The sequence below is a fragment of the Pseudophryne corroboree genome, chromosome 4 (assembly GCF_028390025.1).
Source record: "Pseudophryne corroboree isolate aPseCor3 chromosome 4, aPseCor3.hap2, whole genome shotgun sequence".
In the NCBI taxonomy this organism is placed as follows: Eukaryota; Metazoa; Chordata; class Amphibia; order Anura; family Myobatrachidae; genus Pseudophryne; species Pseudophryne corroboree.
This window is the reverse complement of record NC_086447.1, coordinates 824,445,287-824,467,570: the sequence shown is the minus strand read 5'-3', so window position 1 is coordinate 824,467,570 and position 22,284 is coordinate 824,445,287. Positions and strand designations below refer to the sequence as shown.

General features: G+C 49.1%; 1 long non-coding RNA gene across 1 annotated transcript in view; it reads right to left on the bottom strand.

Annotated features, from left to right (window-relative positions):
* LOC134910463 (uncharacterized) overlaps window positions 1-19,778 on the bottom strand; it is a 159,733-nt gene extending 139,955 nt beyond the window's left edge. Inside the window, exon 1 of the long non-coding RNA XR_010176206.1 lies at window positions 19,231-19,778. This is a non-coding gene — a long non-coding RNA (uncharacterized LOC134910463). The remainder of the gene's footprint in view (window positions 1-19,230) is intronic.
* Between the last annotated feature and the right edge of the window lie 2,506 nt (window positions 19,779-22,284).

Below are 22,284 nucleotides of genomic sequence, written 5' to 3'. Positions count from 1 at the left end.
CAAGCCAAAAAATTCTCTGCCCCCCCCCCCCCCCCCCCATATTTGGCACTGGCAAAGTGAAGAATGTGCGTGCGCCAAGGGCGCGCGTGTCAAAAAAGAGGTGTTGCTTCACTAAAATGGGTGTAGCTTCGCTGAAAGTGGCGTGGTGTTGTAGGAAAAGACTACCTTATACCCCAGTTTTGCAACCTGCACGCCGAGACATTGGCGACCATAGGAAAAAAAATAATCCTGATTTATGCCCTTCACATTATTTGTCATTATTCCCATTACACATTATGCCACACACTGCAATGGCCCTTAAACATTATGCCACACACCGTAATGCCTGTGACACATTATTCCACACCGCAATGCCCGTTATAAATTATGCCACACACTGCAGTGTCCCTGAGACATTATACCACACACCATATAATGCCTGTGACACATTACGACACACTCTGTAATGCCTGTGACATATTACGCCATGCATCACAATGCCCGTTATACATTATGCTACACATTATGCTACACACCACATTATACATTATGCTACACACTACAATGCCCCTGAGATATTATACCACATACAATGCTCATGATACAGTATACCACACACCGTCATGTCTGTGACACATTATGACACACACCGCAATGCCCGTTATTCATTATACCACATACCACAATGTCCGTGATACATTATTCCACACACTGCAATGCCCGTTATATATTATGCCACACACCGCAATGCCCACTACACATTAAGCCCTACAGTAAGGCTTCTAATTACTTTTAAATTACCTGCGCGTTGCCAAGGGTTTCATGATCTTGGTTCCATGCACGGTGCCAGGGGTTTCATGCTCAGGGTGTCATGCTTGTTGCCAGGGGTTTCATGCGCTGGGTGTCATGCTCGTTGCCAGAAGTTTCATGCTCAGGGTGTCATGCTCGTTGCCAGGGGTTTCATGCTCAGGGTGTCACGCTCGTTGCCAGGGGTTTCATGCTCAGGGTGTCACGCTCGTTGCCAGGGGTTTCATGCTCAGGGTGTCAAGCTTGTTGCCAGGGGTTTCCTGCTCAGGGTGTCATGCTCGTTGCCAGGGGGTAATGCTTGTTGCTAGGGATTTCATGCACTGGGTTTCATGGGGATTAAAGCTGCCCAAACCGCTCGGTGTGCCGCGGGCACCGCTGCCCGATCCCCCCATTGCTGCTGCTGCCCCCGCCGCTCCACGGTAGCAGGGCGGCAGGGCACTGCCGGCCGTGGCCAGCTCTATCGTGGGTCCCGGCACTTCCTAGACGCTAGAGGTCAAGTATGACCTCTAGCATGTCTCTTCCATGGCGGCGGCCATTTTGGAAGACACATTTAGCAGATTGACATGCGGACGAGTCGTCCGCATGTCAATCTGCTCTGAATAAGTTGCGGCGCCTCATCAGCCGTGCGCCTCCGCAGTGGCTGCAGGGGCAATAGTTACGCCACTAATATAATGGTGTATAAATTAAATACACCATCATTTCACATAATTTCAAGTCTCCAGAGTGCTGCCTTATTGCAAAATGGATATATATATATATATATATATATATATATATATATATATATATATATAATATGTCTGCCAGTCTATAAGATAGAAAGTAAAAAAAATGCTATTTTAGGTCAGGTTGCTTCCAGGATAATTGTGTCCCAAAAGAGACTCCCCCACAGTACAGGTCTGCTTTTAAGGGTTAAAGTAGCTGGTATTTACGGCTGTAGATCTCTTGGTGCACGCACCGCATACCTTCCAATGTAATTTTCTCTTCAGCAGTCTCCTATCACACGTGTGCAGGCTCCCTCCCTCGTATTGTGCTAGCATTCCGGAGGCCCATCAGCTATCCTCTGGTGAGAATGAGATGCGCCCCCTCACTGCAGGCTGCCTGGCTGAGTTATTGCCAGTGTAGCTGCAGAGGTGCACGGGAGCCGTAGCTGCTCCTGCTGGCTGCTGGCCCGGGCGGTTGTTTCCGTGATCGATCAGCAAGGAGGGAGGGGGGGGGGGGAGGGGGGGCGGGGCCGCGGCGGCCGCAGCAAACGCTTCACCTAGGCGGCCCTGTCGGGGGCAGAAGATGATTGATAATGGTGGCTGCGGCTGTCCAGACTTGCGCCGCGGCCTCCGCTAGGTTAGCACAAAATAATTTTTTAAGTAAAACTTACTCAGCAGTTGTGTACCGCCCTCTAGTGGCTGCCGCCCATAGGCAGCTGCCTAAAGCTGCCTAATGGTAGCGCCGGCCCTGGTTTAAGGACACACCAGCCAGTCAGCTCCTAACTGTCAATTTGCATATTGGAGCTGATTGGCTGGTGCGTTTATCACCTTGCACATATCACTGATTTTTATCACTTCCTTATGCTTTCTCCAGGTTAATACATTCGCCCCTAAGTCACAAATGCAAACAATCAGACTAGTATACAGTCATTAGTGGGCTAATAAGGGGCAGATGTATTAAGCCTGGAGAAGTGATAAAGCAGTGATAAGTGCAAGGTGATAACGCACCAGCCAGTCAGCTCCCAACTGTCATTTTTCAAATCTGTAATGATTGGCTGGTGTGTTATCACTTTGCGCTTATCACTGGTTTATCACTTTTTTATCCCTTCTCCAGGTTAATACATCTGCCCCTAATACACCGATCAGTACTGGGTCCTGAGATAAAGAAGTGATAAACCAGTGATAAGCACAAGGTGATAACGCACCAGCCAATCATTACGGATTTGAAAAATGACAGTTAAGGCCCGTACACACTGGCCGATATATCGGCCGGTCTCTTGAACGGACAATATATCGCGGGTCCGTCGGCCAGTGTGTACGGCCGATACGTCTGTGAACTCCATCGTTCACTGACATATCGCGTCGGCCCCGCAGCACAGCCGACGGACAATATATCTACCCATATATTGGCGCGTTGCTGTGTGTGTACAGGCGGTCGGCCAACCGCCCGTACACATGCTGCGGCGGCCGGCGGTGATTGACAGCTGAACGCCCAGTTCATGACGTCAGTCCCCAACGGATCGGGCAGTGTGTATGCTCAACACACTGCCTGATCCGTCCATAGATATATCTGCCGATCAATTGATCGGCAGATATATCTTCCAGTGTGTACCCACCTTTAGGAGCTGACTGGCTGGTGCGTTATCACCTTGCACTTATCACTGCTTTATCCCTTCTTTATCCCTTCTCCAGGGTTAATACATCTGCCCCATTATATCACATCCACATTAAAAATGCAGATTATGAAAAAATATGCCGAACTTAGGTGGCATTACATCCGGCCCTATAAGTTAGATCATATAATAGTATTGGGTACATTTTTGGACACCTATCATCAAGAAAAATTGACAATACAGGTTGAGTCTCCCTTATCCAAAATGCTTGGGACCAGAGGTATTTTGGATATGGGATTTTTCCGTATTTTGGAATAATTGCATACCATAATGAGATATCATGGTGATGGGACCTAAATCTAAGCACAGAATGCATTTATGTTTCATATACACCTTATACACACAGCCTGAAGGTAATTTTAGCCAATATTTTTAATGACTTTGTGCATTAAAAAAAGTTTGTGTTCACTGAGCCATCAGAAAACAAAATTTTCACTATCTCAGTCTCACTCAAAAAGTTCCGTATTTCGGAATATTCCGTATTTCGGAATATTTGGATATGGGATACTCAACCTGTACTGGAATTTGAAAGGGTTATTAAGTGGGCAACTTTTTTGTAATAACAGGCATGGATAGTTGCACTATAAAACACTAGATACATTGGACTTGTTTACATTGCATTGGAAAAATAGGCTACATACTGTAGTGGTGACCTAATCAGTGTGCATCCAAAGTATACACAAATACCAAGCTTTCCTTAATATGAATATATTTTCCAACTATAGAAAATAAATTGTAATTGACATTGAGATAAATACAAATTTTAAATTACCTGACCATATTTTGATACATGTATCTTTCTTTTCTCATCACTCTATTTTAAATATTTTTCTTAAGGGCCCTACACACCTAGTGACCCGCCGCCGAGCTGCCCGACAGCCGATATGGCAGACGGGGGACCCGGCAGTGGGGGGGAGGTGACAGGGGGAGTGAAGTTTCTTTACTCCCCCCATCACCCAGCTCCATAGCACTGCATGCTAATATGGACGAGATTGTCCATATTGGCCTGCATGTTTAAACGAGCCGGCACCACTGCGATTAATGAGCGCGGGGCCGCGTATCGTTCATCGCTGGTGCCTACACACTGAAAGATATGAACGGTATCTCATTCATTAATGAACGAGATCGTTCATATCGTTCACTGGGCCCACTACTCTTAATTATCAACTGTAGCACCTCGGAATATTCCAATGAGGACAAGAAATAATAACCCTTTTTATAGATCACAGAATAACACATGGAACTGAAATTGTGAAGACATTTATGGATAAATCATTGAATACAGTATCTGAGACTGAGATGAGAAAAAAAACTTTTTGAATGAAACAGTAATACACTGATCTGGAAGGAGATGGTACTATTCCTGCAATATACTGTATAGGGGACAGCAGGACATTCACTTTGGCTGGAGATACAGTAGATGTCTATTATTGCTGGGGTTATGTTTTACTTTGCCCTCTTCCTCTGGTTAAAAGAAGCACTTAATCGCTATAAGAATGAGTTGAACACGATGGACATTTGTCATTTTCCGACCTTGCCAACTATGTAATTATGTTTTGCCACTTATGTAATTATCTAACCCTTTTGGTTTCTAGCCACTGCATTAGATGTAAAATTCTATTAGGATCTTACCATTCAGGGATTAAACTGTCCTTGAAGATCTACAGCCATATTTCTGTATTGTTATGGCAGCATTGATATTAAAGGGGTATCCAATTCAGGGCCAGATTAAGCCTTGGGGGTGCCCGAGGCACATAAGACAGGGGGGGCCCCAGTGGAAGATAGTGCATACCTCCCAACATGATCCATTCCAGTAGGGACAGAATGCTCTCTACATGGACTTCCCTTTTAATAGATGATTGGCGTCACCTGTGTTGAACTATTTAATTGCTAAGAAAGGTGTTTCAACACAGGTGATTGCAATCATAACTTAAGAAGGAAGTCCAGGTAGAGATCATTTTGTCCCTCTTGGATTGGATTGTGTATATTCAATTTAAACCAATGGTGTATATTATATTTCAACTAATACAGATGGAGCCGCACTCATCTAGTGCGGCTACATTGCATACGTGCATTCCCAGCGTGACTAGGTGATCCATCTGCCTAGCCCACACCGGGAGTGCACAGAGATGCTCTCCCATTCTAGTGAATGAGGTCCGTCTCCGTCATGGACGTGCGCGCCCCGGGAGGAGACGCTCTCCCATTCTAGTGAATGGGGCGCATCTCCGTCATGAATGCACACGCGCCCCGGACGGAGATGCTCTCCCATTCTAGTGAATGGGGCACGTCTCCATCACGGACGCACGCGCCCCGGACAAAGATGCTTCCCTGCGATAGGCACAGACAGAGCCACCATTAGCGTGGCTCCATCTGTTGTTTACTAATGCCTGGGTACAGTTTAGAACGCCTATTTTATCAAATTTCTTGTACTGGAAAAAGACAGCTTAACCTTAATATACACTTAGAAAAATAAAATCTATAATTTATCTTGTCACATGCAAGAATAGCCACAGCCTCTGTACTAATTACACACTGGGACAGGACTCTGGAGGACTGCGTGTGTGTTTCTCTAGATCCTCATTAGATAACAGGTTACATGGGACCCAGGCACCCAGGTGTCACTTACAGCTCTCTCCCCCTATCTCTCCTTTGGTCAGAAAGCTCTGTTGATAGCTCATGAAATCTGATACTCCTGTGTCTCTGTCTGTACTTCTTCCTGTCCTGCTGGCATTATGGCTGCCTGTTCTGCTACTGCATAAGAGGTAAAGCTAGTCATGTCCGCCATGTGCTCTGGCCGGGGGGCCCCCTGACAATGGGGGGCCTGGGATAATGTATGCCCTGCATCCCCCCTTTAATCTGGCTAAGAGCCAATTATACTTGAGAAGAAACATCAGGTGTCAGTTTTTTTCAATTTTTCACAATGTTTCACCTGTATTTTTTACAGGCTATCCAATTTGGTCACCTGTAAAAAAAAAAAGTCCAGTTTTTGGATGAAAATGGGGATTTGGTTTCGCCTGAATGAGGCAGGTGAAACAAAATCCCTGATAAACTGCAGCTTGCGCCTGGCTTATCGGGGCTAATAAAATAGCCCCATGCAAGACAATTAGCGTGGGGGTAATTGGGTACCCCCCTAAAAAATTCCTAGAGGGTTCTCCCTTCCCCTTATATCCTCCGATTCATTTCTCCAATACTTAACTCATATCTTGTTGTCCATAAAGGAGTATTTTCCACTACAATACATGTTTCAGTATGTTATGTCTTTCACCAAAAAACTACATCCAGTCCAAGTCCAGCAGTATGATGGAACAAACTAATTTCTGCACCTAAAATGTTGAACACTTGTCAATCTGATCTGGACCTGCTGGTGATGACACATAAGGGAGTCTCCTGGCTGGTGATCTGCCTAGATGGAAGAGAAGATAATGATGGCCCATGCGCCCGTATATTCTATTTCTACAAGAGAACACTTAGGGGCCTATTCATCATGGTAATTATCGGGGGTCGGGTGGCTCTTGATAATTAAGTATCTAACTAACTGCTATGCTGGTGAGGAAACAGCTGATCTGAAGATCAGATGTCTCTGTAACTCCTTGCAACATGGCTTCAGTAGCGGGGAAAATTAGCAGTACTGAGTAGACTCTGCAATGCTACTGTGCATGTGCAACCCCCCTGGTACTTGTGGGAACAAATGTCTACAATGTCACAGTGTATGTATTACATATTGTATTTTCGGAGCTTGATGAATTTAGGTCTTCATACTATTGGGGACAACGGGCCAGATTGGTAGTGAAAGGTAAACCAGAGATACAGTATTTGTGATATCTCTGTGTCACCTTTATAGTGAATGGCCCTGAAACTTCATTTCTACAAAAGTAGTTTAGCTGCCCTTTCAGAGATAGAGGAAATGAAAGAAGTTCTTTATGAAAGTGCTGTTGGAACTTTATGCACTTATGCATAAGCATACGTCTGGACATCAAACATATTGTGAGCCATGTAAGCCAGTTGGCAATCGACCCTGGAAGGGAGCATTGGAATGCCATTAAGCATGTCCTCAGATACTTAAAGGGTACAAGCTCCTCAGGGCCGGTTCTGGCGCTCTGAGCGCCCCGGGCGGCAATAGGGGGCGTGGCTTCATACAGGGGGCGTGGTCATTTACGCCCCCTGTACAGACTGAAATGATGTGCAGTGCGCGATGACGTCATTGCGCACCGCACAGCAAAGGTCCTCTCCACAAAGGGAAACTAGACGCGTAGCGTCTAGTTCCCTTCGTGGAGAGGACCTTTGCTGTGAGGTGCGCGATGACGTCATCGCGCACCGCACAGTAAAAGACCTCTCCACGAAGGGAAACTAGACGCGTACGCGTCTAGTTTCCCTTCGCAGCGGGGGGGGGGGGGGGCAGCAGCCAGCGGCAGCAGGCAGGCAGTGGGGGGCACACAGCAGCAGCGGATCTTGCCCTGGTGCGGCGCCCTCCGGATGGTGCCCTGCGCCCTCCGGAAGGCGGCGCCCCGGGCAAAAGTCCTGCTTGCCCGTGGCAAGATCCGCTACTGAAGCTCCTCAAAGTAAAAGTTTGCAAGACTGAGAGTTCAGTCTTGAAAGCATTCTGCCATGCCGAATGGGGATCTGATGAGGATGAAAGGCATTCCTATTCTGGATATTTGTTTGCTGTGGCAGGCGCAGCCATTATCAGGGCAAGTAGAAAACAGCCCACTGGCGCCTTATGCCCCACTGAAGGTGGAATACATGGCATTTACTAAAACAGCCAAAGAGGCCATATGGATTAAAGAAACTTTGTGTGAAGTCTTCTTACCCCAAGTGACATAGTCAATATGACATGTGGCAACAGCGGTGCCACTGACTCCTCCATCACCAAACATCATGAAAATTACATACATGCAGGGGGTCATCTGGGGGTAGAGTTTTCAGCTTTGTGACTCCGACTCTACGAAACTCTCTTCCCCACACAGTTTGAGAAGCCGCGACTCCAGAATCCTTCAAAAATACACTCAAGACTTACCTGTTCATTAATGTCCCTTATTAAGCTTTATTTTGTATTTTGTACTGTAAAGGCAAATGTAAAGCACTTATTAGGAGAAAAGGGATATAAATAACATTATTATGATGATGATGATGATGATGATGATGATGATGGTGATGACTATTATTAGATTGCAATAAGACACCATTTTATACATGAGCTAGTTGATGGTAACCTAATTGCCTAAAATATGTTGCTGATATTCGATGAAGGTACTGCCGTCACACGTTTTACCTATATTACTGGCACTACACAACCAGTGCTGGGTAATATACACATTAAGTACCACTGTCACCATTATGTACCTGTATTAACCCTTCATATACCCTATACGCTCCTGGCTGCATCTATAATTGCCAGCTGTGCACATCTACTGCATTAACCCTGTGTTACCCTGCAAACAGTTCAAGCTGGTTAATAAATCTTCTTCCTGGTTAAGTGCCTCTATGTGGACTCACATCCATAACACATAACCTGACACCTATGAAGGTTCTGCCAATACCAGTAATTTCATTGATTACAGAACAGCATTTGTTGTGCTTGGTATTTGCTAGTTTAACACACTGCAGGGACTAAGGGGTCTGTTTACTAAGCCTTGGATGTAGGTAAAGTGGATGGAGATAAAGTGCCAGCCAATCAGCTCCTGGCATTTTATAAACCCAGCCTGTGACATGACAGTTAGGAGCTGATTGGCTGGCACTTTATCTTCATCCACTTTATCTCCGTCCAAGGCTTAGTAAATAGACCCATAGGGGGTCATTCCGAGTTGTTCGCTCGGTATTTTTATTCGCATCGCAGCGATTTTCCGCTAACTGCGCATGCGCAATGTTCGCACTGCGACTGCGCCAAGTAAATTTGCTATGCAGTTAGGTATTTTACTCACGGCATTACAAGGTTTTTTCTTCGTTCTGGTGATCGTAATGTGATTGACAGGAAGTGGGTGTTTGTGGGCGGAAACTGGCCGTTTTATGGGTGTGTGTGAAAAAACGCTACTGTTTCTGGGAAAAACGCGGGAGTGGCTGGAGAAACGGGGGAGTGTCTGGGCGAACGCTGGGTGTGTTTGTGACGTCAAACCAGGAACGACAAGCACTGAACTGATCGCAGATGCCGAGTAAGTCTGGAGCTACTCAGAAACTGCTAAGAAGTGTCTATTCGCAATTCTGCTAATCTTTCGCTCGCAAATTTGATAAGCTAAGATTCACTCCCAGTAGGCGGCGGCTTAGCGTGTGCAAAGCTGCTAAAAGCAGCTTGCGAGCGAACAACTCGGAATGACCACCATAATTCTATTAGCTGCAAGGTTCCATCAGAAGCTCGCGCGATGTGCTGCTGATTTCCAGTTACCTCTGTAGGATATCTTTGCTTGTTTTTTGCTTGTGTCTCTATAGGATAAATGCAAAAACAAATGAGTTTTCTTGCCCAAATGTCACATGTATTTTTAGTGGGCAAGGCTTCAATGGTACCATGAAGCTAACTGTATCTGTGACTCGGTCTCCTGACCTTCAGGGGTGGGAGGCAACAGATAAACATTTAAATGGAAAGATTAATCCAGGCCTCTTCCACATGTAAACAAGTGAATAATAAGATTTTACTTACCGGTAAATCTATTTCTCGTAGTCTGTAGTGGATGCTGGGGACTCCGTAAGGACCATGGGGAATAGACGGGCTCTGCAGGAGACAGGGCACTTTAAGAAAGAATTTGGATTCTGGTGTGTTCTGGCTCCTCCCTCTATGTCCCTCCTCCAGACCTCAGTTAGAGAAACTGTGCCCGGAAGAGCTGACAGTACAAGGAAAGGATTTTGGAATCCAGGGCAAGACTCATACCAGTCACACCAATCACACCGTATAACTTGTGATAAACATACCCAGTTAACAGTATGAACAACAACGGAGCATCAGATCAACCCTGATGCAACTATAACATAACCCTTATTTAAGCAATAACTATATACAAGTATTGCAAAAGAAGTCCGCACTTGGGACGGGCGCCCAGCATCCACTACGGACTACGAGAAATAGATTTACCGGTAAGTAAAATCTGATTTTCTCTAATGTCCTAGTGGATGCTGGGGACTCCGTAAGGACCATGGGGATTATACCAAAGCTCCCAAACGGGCGGGAGAGTGCGGATGACTCTGCAGCACCGAATGAGCAAACACAAGGTCCTCCTCAGCCAGGGTATCAAACTTGTAGAACTTTGCAAAGGTGTTTGAACCTGACCAAGTAGCTGCTCGGCACAGCTGTAATGCCGAGACCCCTCGGGTAGCCGCCCAAGAAGAGCCCACCTTCCTTGTGGAATGGGCCTTAACTGATTTAGGCAGCGGCAACCCAGCCGCAGAATGAGCCTGCTGAATCGTGTTACAGATCCAGCGAGCAATAGTTTGCTTTGAAGCAGGCGCCCCAAGCTTGTTGGAAGCATACAGGATAAACAAAGATTCTGTTTTCCTGACCTTAGGCGTTCTGGCAACATAAATCTTCAAAGCACCGACTACATCCAGTGACTCGGAATCCTCCAAGTCAGTAGTAGCCACAGGCACCACAATAGGTTGGTTTATATGAAAGGATGAAACCACTTTCGGCAGAAATTGTGGGCGGTCCGCAATTCTGCTCTATCCGCATGGAAAACCAGATAAGGGCTTTTATGTGACAAAGCCGCCAATTCTGACACACGCCTAGCCGAAGCCAAGGCTATTAGCATGACCACCTTCCACGTGAGATATTTTACTTCCATCGTTTTGAGTGGTTCAAACCAGTGTGATTTCAGGAAACTCAACACCACGTTAAGATCCCAAGGTGCCACTGGAGGCACAAAAGGGGGCTGAATATGCAGCACTCCCTTTACAAACGTCTGAACTTCAGGCAGAGAAGCCAGTTCTTTTTGAAAGAAAATGGATAAGGGCGAAATCTGAACCTTAATGGAACCCAATTTAAGGCCCAAAGTCACTCCCGACTGTAGGAAGTGAAGGAAAAGGCCCAGCTGGAATTCCTCCGTAGGGGCATTCCTGGCCTCACACCAAGCCACATATTTTCGCCATATACAGTGATAATGTTGAGCCGTCACATCCTTCCTAGCCTCTATCAGCGTAGAATGACCTCATCCGGAATGCCTTTTTCTGCTAGGATCCGGCGTTCAACCACCATGCCGTCAAACGCAGCCGCGGTAAGTCTTGGAACAGACAGGGCCCCTGTTGCACAAGTCCTGTCCTAGAGGCAGAGGCCACGGGTCCTCTGTGAGCATTTCTTGCAGATCTGGATACCAAGTCCTTCTTGGCCAATCCGGAACAATGAGTATTGTTCTCACTCCTCGTTTCCTTATGATTCTCAGCACCTTGGGTATGAGAGGAAGAGGAGAAAATTCATAGACCGACGGGAACACCCACGGTGTCACCAGTGCGTCACAGTTATCGCCTGAGGGTCTCTTGACCTGGCGCAATATCTCTGCAGCTTTTTGTTGAGGCGGGATGCCATCATGTCCACCTGTGGCAGTTCCCACCGACTTGCAATCTGCGTGAAGACTTCTTGATGAAGTCCCCACTCTCCCGGGTGGAGGTCGTGCCTGCTGAGGAAGTCTGCTTCCCAGTTGTCCATTCCCGGAATGAACACTGCTGACAGTGCGCTTACGTGATTCTCCGCCCAGCGAAGAATTTTGGTGGCTTCTACCATCGCCACCCTGCTCCTTGTGCCGCCTTGGCGGTTTACATGAGCCACTGCGGTGATGTTGTCTGACTGAATCAGAACCGGTTGGTCGCGAAGCAGGGACTCTGCTTGACGTAGGGCGTTGTATATGGCCCTTAGTTCCAGGATGTTGATGTATAGGCAAGTCTCCTGACTTGACCACAGCCCTTGGAAATTTCTTCCCTGTGTGACTGCCCCCCACCCTCGGAGGCTTGCATCCGTGGTCACCAGGACCCAGTCCTGAATGCCGAATCTGCGACCTTCGAGAAGGTGAGCACTCTGCAGCCACCACAGGAGAGACACCCTGGCCCTGGGGGATAGGGTGATTAACCGATGCATCTGAAGATGTGATCCGGACCACTTGTCCAGTAAGTCCCATTGGAAGGTCCTCGCATGGAACCTGCCGAAGGGAATGGCCTCGTATGATGCCACCATCCTTCCCAGGACTCGAGTGCAGTGATGCACTGACACCTGTTTTGGTTTTAATAGATTCCTGACCAGTGTCACGAGCTCCTGAGCTTTCTCTATCGGGAGATAAACCCTTTTCTGGTCTGTGTCTAGGATCATGCCTAGGAGAGGCAGATGAGCTGTAGGAACCAACTGCGACTTTGGAATATATAGACTCCAGCCGTGTTTCCGTTACACTTCCAGAGAAAGTGATACGCTGTTCAGCAACTGCTCTCTTGATCTCGCTCCTCGCTTTTATGAGGAGATCGTCCAAGTACGTGATAATAGTGACACCTTGCTTCCGCAGGAGCACCATCATTTCCGCCATTACCTTGGTGAATATTCTCGGGGCCGTGGAGAGACCAAACGGCAACGTCTGAAATTGGTAATGACAATCCCGTACCGCAATTCTGAGGTACGCCTGATGAGGTGGATAAATGGGGACATGAAGGTATGCATCCTTTATGTCCAGAGTCACCATAAAATCTCCCCCTTTCAGGCTTGCAATGACCGCTCTTAGCGATTCCGTCTTGAACTTGAACCTTTTCAGGTATATGTTCAGGGATTTTAAATTCAATATGGGTCTGACCGAACCGTCTGGTTTCGGGACTACAACATGGTCGAATAATAACCCCCTCCTTGTTGAAGGAGGGGAACCTTGACCACCACCTGTTGAAGATACAATTTGTGAATTGCAGTTAACACTGTTTCCCTCTCGTGGGGGGAAGCCGGCAGGGCCGTCGGTGAGGGGGCATCTCCTCAAAGTCCAGCTTGTATCCCTGAGACACAATATCTATTGCCCAGGGATCTATCAGGGAGTGAACCCACTTGTGGCTGAACTTACGAAGGCGTGCCCCCACGGGCCTAGCTCCGCCTGTGGAGCCCCAGCGACATGCGGTGGATTTTGTAGAGGCCGGGGAGGACTTCTGTTCCTGGGAACTAGCTGTGTTGTGCAGCTTCTTTCCTCTGCCCCCGCCTCTGGCAAGAAAGGACGCACCTCGGACTTTCTTGTTTCTTTGTTCGAAAGGCTGCATTTGATAATGTCGTGCTTTCCAAGGCAAAATATCAGAATTACCAGCTATAGCTGTGGAGACCAGGTCCGAGAACCCTTCTCCACACAATCCTCAGCCTTTCATATGCCTCTTAAGTCGGCATCATCTGTCCATTGCATATTCTACAGGACACGTCAATCAGAAATCGACACAGCTTTGTCTCTAGGACCCAGTAGACTCATGTCTCTTTGGGCATGTTTTATATATATATATATATATACATATCTCTTAAGACAGCATCTTTAATATATATATCTCTATATATACATATATATATATATATATACATACTAGGGTCTCAATCTCTGCTGATAAGGTACCTGTCCACGCTGCCACAGCGCTATAAACCCATGCCGACACAATCGCCGGTCTGAGTAGTGTACCAGAATGCGCACGCTATCTGCAGGATCCCTGAGAATAGCTGTTACGTCAGGGCTACCTTTTGGGCAAACGTGACACCCTAGGGGAAGATTCCCATCGTATCCTGGCCCTAGTGGGGAAAGGATACTCCCTGAAAATTCTTTGTGGGAAACTGCAGTCTCTTGTCTGGAGATTCCCGCTCTTTTTCCTCATGAGAGGAGGGAAATTGACCTCAGCTTTCTTCCCCTTAAACATGTGTACCCTTGTGTCAGGGACAGATGAGTCATCAGTGATATGCAAATCATCTTTTATTACAATAATCATATATTGAATACTTTTCTGCCATTTTGGCTGTAACTTTGCATTATCGTAGTCGACACTGGAGTCAGACTCCGTGTCGATATCAGTGTCTATTATTTTGGATAGTGAGCATTGAGAGACTCTGAAGGTCTCTGCGACATAGGGACAGACATGGGTAGATTCCCTGTCTGTTCTCTAATCTTTTGTGCAATAAATTCACCTTAGCACTTAATTACACATATCCAAACAGGTGTCGGCGTTGTCGACGGAGATACCCTCTCACACACATATTTGCTCCATCTCCTCCTTAGGGGAGCCTTTTACCTCAGACATGTCGACACACACGTACCGACACACCACACACTCAGGGAATGCTCATCTGAAGACAATTCCCCCACAAGGCCCTTTGGAGAGACAGAGAGAGAGTATGCCAGCACACACCCCAGCGCTATTAACCCAGGAATAACACAGTAACTTAATGTTAACCCAGTAGCTGCTGTTTATATTGATTTTTGCGCCTAATTATGTGCCCCCCCTCTCTTTTTACCCTCTTCTACCGTGTAACTGCAGTGGAGAGGCTGGGGAGCTTCCTCTCAGCGGTGCTGTGGAGAAAAAACATGGCGCTGGTGAGTGCTGAGGAAGAAGCCCTGCCCCCTCGACGGCGGGCTTCTGTCCCGCTTTCATGTACAATTTTTGGCGGGGGCTCATGCATATATACAGTGCCCAACTGTATATATGCCCACTTTTGCCAAGAGGTCCTAATTGCTGCCCAGGGCGCCCCCCCTGCGCCTTGCACCCTACAGTGACCGGAGTATGTGGGTGTAGTGTGGGAGCAATGGCGCACAGCTGCAGTGCTGTGCACTACCTGAGTTTGAAGACTGGAGTCTTCTGCCGCCGATTTCGAAGTCTTCTTGCTTCTTTCACCCGGCTTCTGTCTTCCGGCTCTGCGAGGGGGACGGCGGAGCGGCTTCGAGATCGGACGACAAAGGGTGAGATCCTGTGTACGATCCCTCTGGAGCTAATGGTGTCCAGTAGCCTAAGAAGCAGGACCTATCTTCAGAGAGTAGGGCTGCTTCTCTCCCCTCAGTCCCACGATGCAGGGAGTCTGTTGCCAGCAGATCTCCCTGAAAATAAAAAACCTAACAAAATACTTTCTTATAGCAAGCTCAGGAGAGCTCACTAAATAGCACCCAGCTTGTCAAGGCACAGATTCAAACTGAGGTCTGGAGGAGGGACATAGAGGGAGGAGCCAGAACACACCAGAATCCAAATTCTTTCTTAAAGTGCCCTGTCTCCTGCGGAGCCCGTCTATTCCCCATGGTCCTTACGGAGTCCCCAGCATCCACTAGGACGTTAGAGAAAAAAGAGCAAGAAGTATAATTGAATTTTCTTAAAGAGAGGTGGTGGATTTTACCTAAGAGCCCCCCTCCAGTAAAATCAGTCACTCGCAGGGATTGCCTATCAGTGGCAGTAACTTCCCTCTGGCAGCGCTCCCTGATAATCACCTGGTGGACAGGCAGTCCATGGGGGAGGTGTTTTTCACCCCTGGCACTGCCAGTTCGGTCTGCGATATGGACAGGGAAAGCCACTCCCCTTCTATCAAAGCAGCCCTACCCAGCTTCCAGGGCTGCAGCCATCACAGTCCCTAAAAGCCAGCCTTCTTGTTAATTTGCATGCATGTCTAAAGTACAGTGCCAGATTAAGGTCCTGATGGGCCTGGAGCTGAAATTTATAAAGGGCCTATTGTGGGCTGCCGCAGGGGGTGTGACTACTGATATGGGGGTGTGGTCTGTGCCGTGAGGTGCAACTAGCACCAAGGAGGGCATAGCTACCCAACTTCCTTTACCCACTTCAATCTCCTTCTCCTCTTTTCTTAAATTAAGCATATACCTGTCTAAAGTAAAACAACACAAAAAACACAACCTATGATTTATTAATAAAATTAAATGAATGTTATTGAGGTTAGTAATACTCTGGGAACAAAAAAAAATGCCCAAATTATGTGATTCTAGTTTTTGTCAATTTTTAGAAAAATGACAAAACCAAAACCAGTCACAGCGTTTTCGGCACACCTCAGTATTTTACCAACATGCTCTGGTGCCCGTCCAATGACTCAAACAGCATATGGAAGTGGTGGTGTCACTCAGTCTGTCATTCAGTCAGAAGTAACAGCACAGCAGATTCAGAGTTGTAAGCAAAGGCAAAAAGAACACAACTGGGCAAAACCACGTGGGGCTGATACAACATGTGCAGAGAGATTTAGATTTGGGTGTATACCACTAATACTGGACACTTCATTTCTACACTGCAGTTTAGATTATAGTGGTAAATGTATTACCCTCCATTATGGAGGAGAAGCGGAATCAGCGCACGTTATAGCTCAGATAGAGCCCCTGTCCATATCGGCACTGCAGCTGGGATAGAGTTGTCCCTAGCTGTGGCGGGTGCCGGCTCCGGACTGCGTAAGGGATCACGTGTGAGTATGAGATATTGCGCATGTACAGTGGAGCCGGTCGGGCAGGGAGACATAGCGCGTCAGCACTGAGCTGATGCGCTGTGTGCTCAGTGGAACATCGCCGGAGGAGGGAGCACTAGGCAGACAAGATGTTAATACATCTTGTTGGTGTCACTTCCTGCGTCGCCTCGTTAATCATGTGAAGCAGGAAGTGTTAGAGTGGCATGTATAATACATTTAGCCATCAGTTTGGACACACCTCACACTTCCCTACTAAAAAACAGTCGGGATCGGCAAATCAGGTATTTTTTTAACATGTCATTTCCCCGATTTCTCAATGGATCGCTGATCGGCAGATCGGCGGTGCCGACGGTTTGGAGAATTGCAGCCTTGATGTATGGGGGGCAGTAACTTGCAGGAACAGTGTGATGCTGCTCAAATAATAGGGCTGTTCTAATCCGAGTGTGACCGCTTGACCGAAGTCTGCTGGGAGGGATCAGTCTGTGTGGTCACATTCAGAATAGGAAGCCCCTTGTAACCAATAGCTCCAGTTCACCTGGCTCTGACTGCGGGAGGTCTCAGTCTGTTTGTGGTATGGTAACCTCAGCGGCTGAGTCAAGACTGAGTGGTTTTAAATTAAAATAAATGAGTGTGGTGTGCTGCGCTCCTTTACTGGATAATTATTTGGGCCAGATGTACTAAGCCTTAAAAAGTTATAAATTTCACGGTGATAAAGTACCAACCAATCAGCTCCTAACTGTCATTTCTCAATCCCAGCCTGTAACATGGCAGTTAGCAGATAATTGGCTGGTACATTATCACCATGAAATGTATCACTTTTCAAGGCTTAGTAGATCTCCCCCATCCCTGTGTGTAGATAGATTTATTTATGACCGCGCCCAGCGACGTTCGTTACTTTCATTAAACCGACATCCCTACCCCACATTACACTGCACAGATGCATCCCTACCCCACATTACACCGCACAGCGGCATCCCTACCCCACATTACACCGCACAGCGGCATCCCTACCCTACATTACACCGCACAGCGGCATCCCTACCCCACATTACACAGCACAGCGGCATCCCTACCCCACATTACACAGCACAGCGGCATCCCTACCCCACATTACACAGCACAGCGGCATCCCTACCCCACATTACACAGCACAGCGGCATCCCTACCCCACATTACACCGCACAGCGGCATCGCGGCATCCCTACCCCACATTACACTGCACAACGGCATCCCTACCCCACATTACACTGCACAGATGCATCCCTACCCCACATTACACCGCACAGCGGCATCCCTACCTCACATTACACCGCACAGCGGCATCCCTACCCCACATTACACCGCAAAGCGGCATCCCTACCCCACATTACACCGCACAGCGGCATCCCTACCCCACATTACACCGCACAGCGGCATCCCTACCCCACATTACACCGCACAGAGGCATCCCTACCCCACATTACACCGCACAGCGGCATCCCTACCCCACATTACACAGCACAGCGGCATCCCTACCCCACATTACACTGCACAGCGGCATCCCTACCCCACATTACACCGCACAGCGGCATCGCGGCATCCCTACCCCACATTACACTGCACAGCGGCATCCCTACCCCACATTACACCGCACAGCGGCATCCCTACCTCACATTACACCGCACAGCGGCATCCCTACCCCACATTACACCGCAAAGCGGCATCCCTACCCCACATTACACCGCACAGTGGCATCCCTACCCCACATTACACCGCACAGCGGCATCTCTACCCCACATTACACAGCACAGCGGCATCCCTACCCCACATTACACTGCACAGCGGCATCGCGGCATCCTTACCCCACATTACACTGCACAGCGGCATCCCTACCCCACATTACACCGCACAGCGGCATCCCTACCCCACATTACACCGCACAGCGGCATCCCTACCCCACATTACACCGCACAGCGGCATCCCTACCCCACATTACACCGCACAGCGGCATCCCTACCCCACATTACACCGCACAGAGGCATCCCTACCCCACATTACACCGCACAGAGGCATCCCTACCCCACATTACACCGCACAGCGGCATCCCTACCCCACATTACACCGCACAGCGGCATCCCTACCTCACATTACACTGCACAGCGGCATCCCTACCCCACATTACACCGCACAGCGGCATCCCTACCTCACATTACACCGCACAGCGGCATCCCTACCCCACATTACACCGCACAGAGGCATCCCTACCCCACATTACACCACACAGCGGCATCCCTACCTCACATTACACTGCCCAGCGGCATCCCTACCCCACATTACACCGCACAGAGGCGTCCATTACTCACATTACACCGCACAGAGGCGTCCATTACTCACATTACACCGCACAGAGGCATCCATTACTCACATTATACCGCACAGAGGCATCCATTACTCACATTACACCGCACAGAGGCGTCCATTACTCACATTACACTGCACAGAAGCATCCATTACTCACATTATACTGCACACAGGCATCCATTACTCACATTATACCGCACAGAGGCGTCCATTACTTACATGACATCACACAGAGGCATCCATTACTCACATTACAACGCACAGCAGTGTCTGTTACTCACAGGCGGTGGTGATGTGGGGGGGGGGGAGTGATAGTACTGCTCTATCACAAGAGCACTTCGTTTGCAGGCAGAGGTCAGAGAGATTAGAGAAGACTTCTACTCACCAATCCTGCTGGATCCACCGCGGCCGCACCGTCTCTTCCTCCAAGGTCCGCGCGATGACGTCAGCAGAGTTTGGCATTCAGACCTCTTCCTGACAGCCGAGTGGTGTGGGGGCAGGACCTCTTCTCCTGTTAGCGGCCGGCGGCCGCACCACACTAGGCAAAGTACATTAAGTTAGGACGCGTGGGTGAGGTAGATGGGGCCACAGATGACAAGCGGCCCCACACACCAATCATACAGCGGTCCTCTCCTTGGGAGAAGAGGATGAAACTACAGAGCCACAATTAATTTGCACTTTGCAGTACTGCTCAATAGAGTTCCTGTCCTGGCAGCAGGGCTTTTGCTGGGAAGCCTGAAGAAGCTCCTTCAGTTATGACTAAAAATAATGTTGTCTCCATCTCTCTTCCTGCCACTGGGGTACCTGCAGGGCCGGATTAACAATGGGGCTGATGGAGCTGCAGCTCCAAGCCCACCCTCAAAAATAGGCCCACAGCATCTGCAAATGTCTATGCTGCTGTAAACAGGAAAAAGTTTTTTTCCTGCTGCCGCAGCCTCCAGCGCCTCCCACGGCCCGCCCCCTCTGGCATCACCAGCAACAGCCGGACCCCCCTCACCCCCCAGCCGCAGTGCCGATCAGTGGCACATGCGGGGAAGCTGAGAAACCAAGTCTTTTTCATGTTCAGAGCCCACAACTGTAGCTCCGCCCCCTCGCGGCATTAGGCCACGCCCCCATGCGGCATTATGCCCGCGATCTGCGTCCCGCTGCTGGCAGGTACCCCAGTGGCAGGAAGAGAGATGGAGACAACATTATTTTTAGTCATAACTGAAGGAGCTTCTTCAGGCTTCCCAGCAAAAGCCCTGCTGCCAGGACAGGAACTCTATTGAGCAGTACTGCAAAGTGCAAATTAATTGTGGCTCTGTAGTTTCATCCTCTTCTCCCAAGGAGAGGACCGCTGTATGATTGGTGTGTGGGGCCGCTTGTCATCTGTGGCCCCATCTACCTCACCCACGCGTCCTAACTTAATGTACTTTGCCTAGTGTGGTGCGGCCGCCGGCCGCTAACAGGAGAAGAGGTCCTGCCCCCACACCACTCGGCTGTCAGGAAGAGGTCTGAATGCCAAACTCTGCTGACGTCATCGCGCGGACCTTGGAGGAAGAGACGGTGCGGCCGCGGTGGATCCAGCAGGATTGGTGAGTAGAAGTCTTCTCTAATCTCTCTGACCTCTGCCTGCAAACGAAGTGCTCTTGTGATAGAGCAGTACTATCACTCCCCCCCCCCACACACATCACCACCGCCTGTGAGTAACAGACACTGCTGTGCGTTGTAATGTGAGTAATGGATGCCTCTGTGTGATGTCATGTAAGTAATGGACGCCTCTGTGCGGTATAATGTGAGTAATGGATGCCTGTGTGCAGTATAATGTGAGTAATGGATGCTTCTGTGCAGTGTAATGTGAGTAATGGACGCCTCTGTGCGGTGTAATGTGAGTAATGGATGCCTCTGTGCGGTATAATGTGAGTAATGGATGCCTCTGTGCGGTGTAATGTGAGTAATGGACGCCTCTGTGCGGTGTAATGTGAGTAATGGACGCCTCTGTGCGGTGTAATGTGGGGTAGGGATGCCGCTGTGCAGTGTAATGTGAGGTAGGGATGCCGCTGTGTGGTGTAATGTGGGGTAGGGATGCCTCTGTGCGGTGTAATGTGGGGTAGGGATGCCGCTGTGCGGTGTAATGTGAGGTAGGGATGCCGCTGTGCGGTGTAATGTGGGGTAGGGATGCCGCTGTGCAGTGTAATGTGAGGTAGGGATGCCGCTGTGCGGTGTAATGTGGGGTAGGGATGCCGCTGTGCGGTGTAATGTGGGGTAGGGATGCCTCTGTGCGGTGTAATGTGGGGTAGGGATGCCTCTGTGCGGTGTAATGTGGGGTAGGGATGCCGCTGTGCGGTGTAATGTGGGGTAGGGATGCCGCTGTGCGGTGTAATGTGGGGTAGGGATTCCGCTGTGCGGTGTAATGTGGGGTAGGGATGCCGCTGTGCGGTGTAATGTGGGGTAGGGATGCCGCTGTGCAGTGTAATGTGGGGTAAGGATGCCGCGATGCCGCTGTGCAGTGTAATGTGGGGTAGGGATGCCGCTGTGCTGTGTAATGTGGGGTAGAGATGCCGCTGTGCGGTGTAATGTGGGGTAGGGATGCCACTGTGCGGTGTAATGTGGGGTAGGGATGCCGCTTTGCGGTGTAATGTGGGGTAGGGATGCCGCTGTGCGGTGTAATGTGAGGTAGGGATGCCGCTGTGCGGTGTAATGTGGGGTAGGGATGCCGCTGTGCAGTGTAATGTGGGGTAGGGATGCCGCGATGCCGCTGTGCGGTGTAATGTGGGGTAGGGATGCCGCTGTGCAGTGTAATGTGGGGTAGGGATGCCGCTGTGCTGTGTAATGTGGGGTAGGGATGCCGCTGTGCGGTGTAATGTGGGGTAGGGATGCCTCTGTGCGGTGTAATGTGGGGTAGGGATGCCGCTGTGCGGTGTAATGTGGGGTAGGGATGCCGCTGTGCGGTGTAATGTGGGGTAGGGATGCCGCTTTGCGGTGTAATGTGGGGTAGGGATGCCGCTGTGCGGTGTAATGTGAGGTAGGGATGCCGCTGTGCGGTGTAATGTGGGGTAGGGATGCATCTGTGCAGTGTAATGTGGGGTAGGGATGCCGTTGTGCAGTGTAATGTGGGGTAGGGATGCCGCGATGCCGCTGTGCGGTGTAATGTGGGGTAGGGATGCCGCTGTGCTGTGTAATGTGGGGTAGGGATGCCGCTGTGCTGTGTAATGTGGGGTAGGGATGCCGCTGTGCTGTGTAATGTGGGGTAGGGATGCCGCTGTGCTGTGTAATGTGGGGTAGGGATGCCGCTGTGCGGTGTAATGTAGGGTAGGGATGCCGCTGTGCGGTGTAATGTGGGGTAGGGATGCCGCTGTGCGGTGTAATGTGGGGTAGGGATGCATCTGTGCAGTGTAATGTGGGGTAGGGATGTCGGTTTAATGAAAGTAACGAACGTCGCTGGGCGCGGTCATAAATA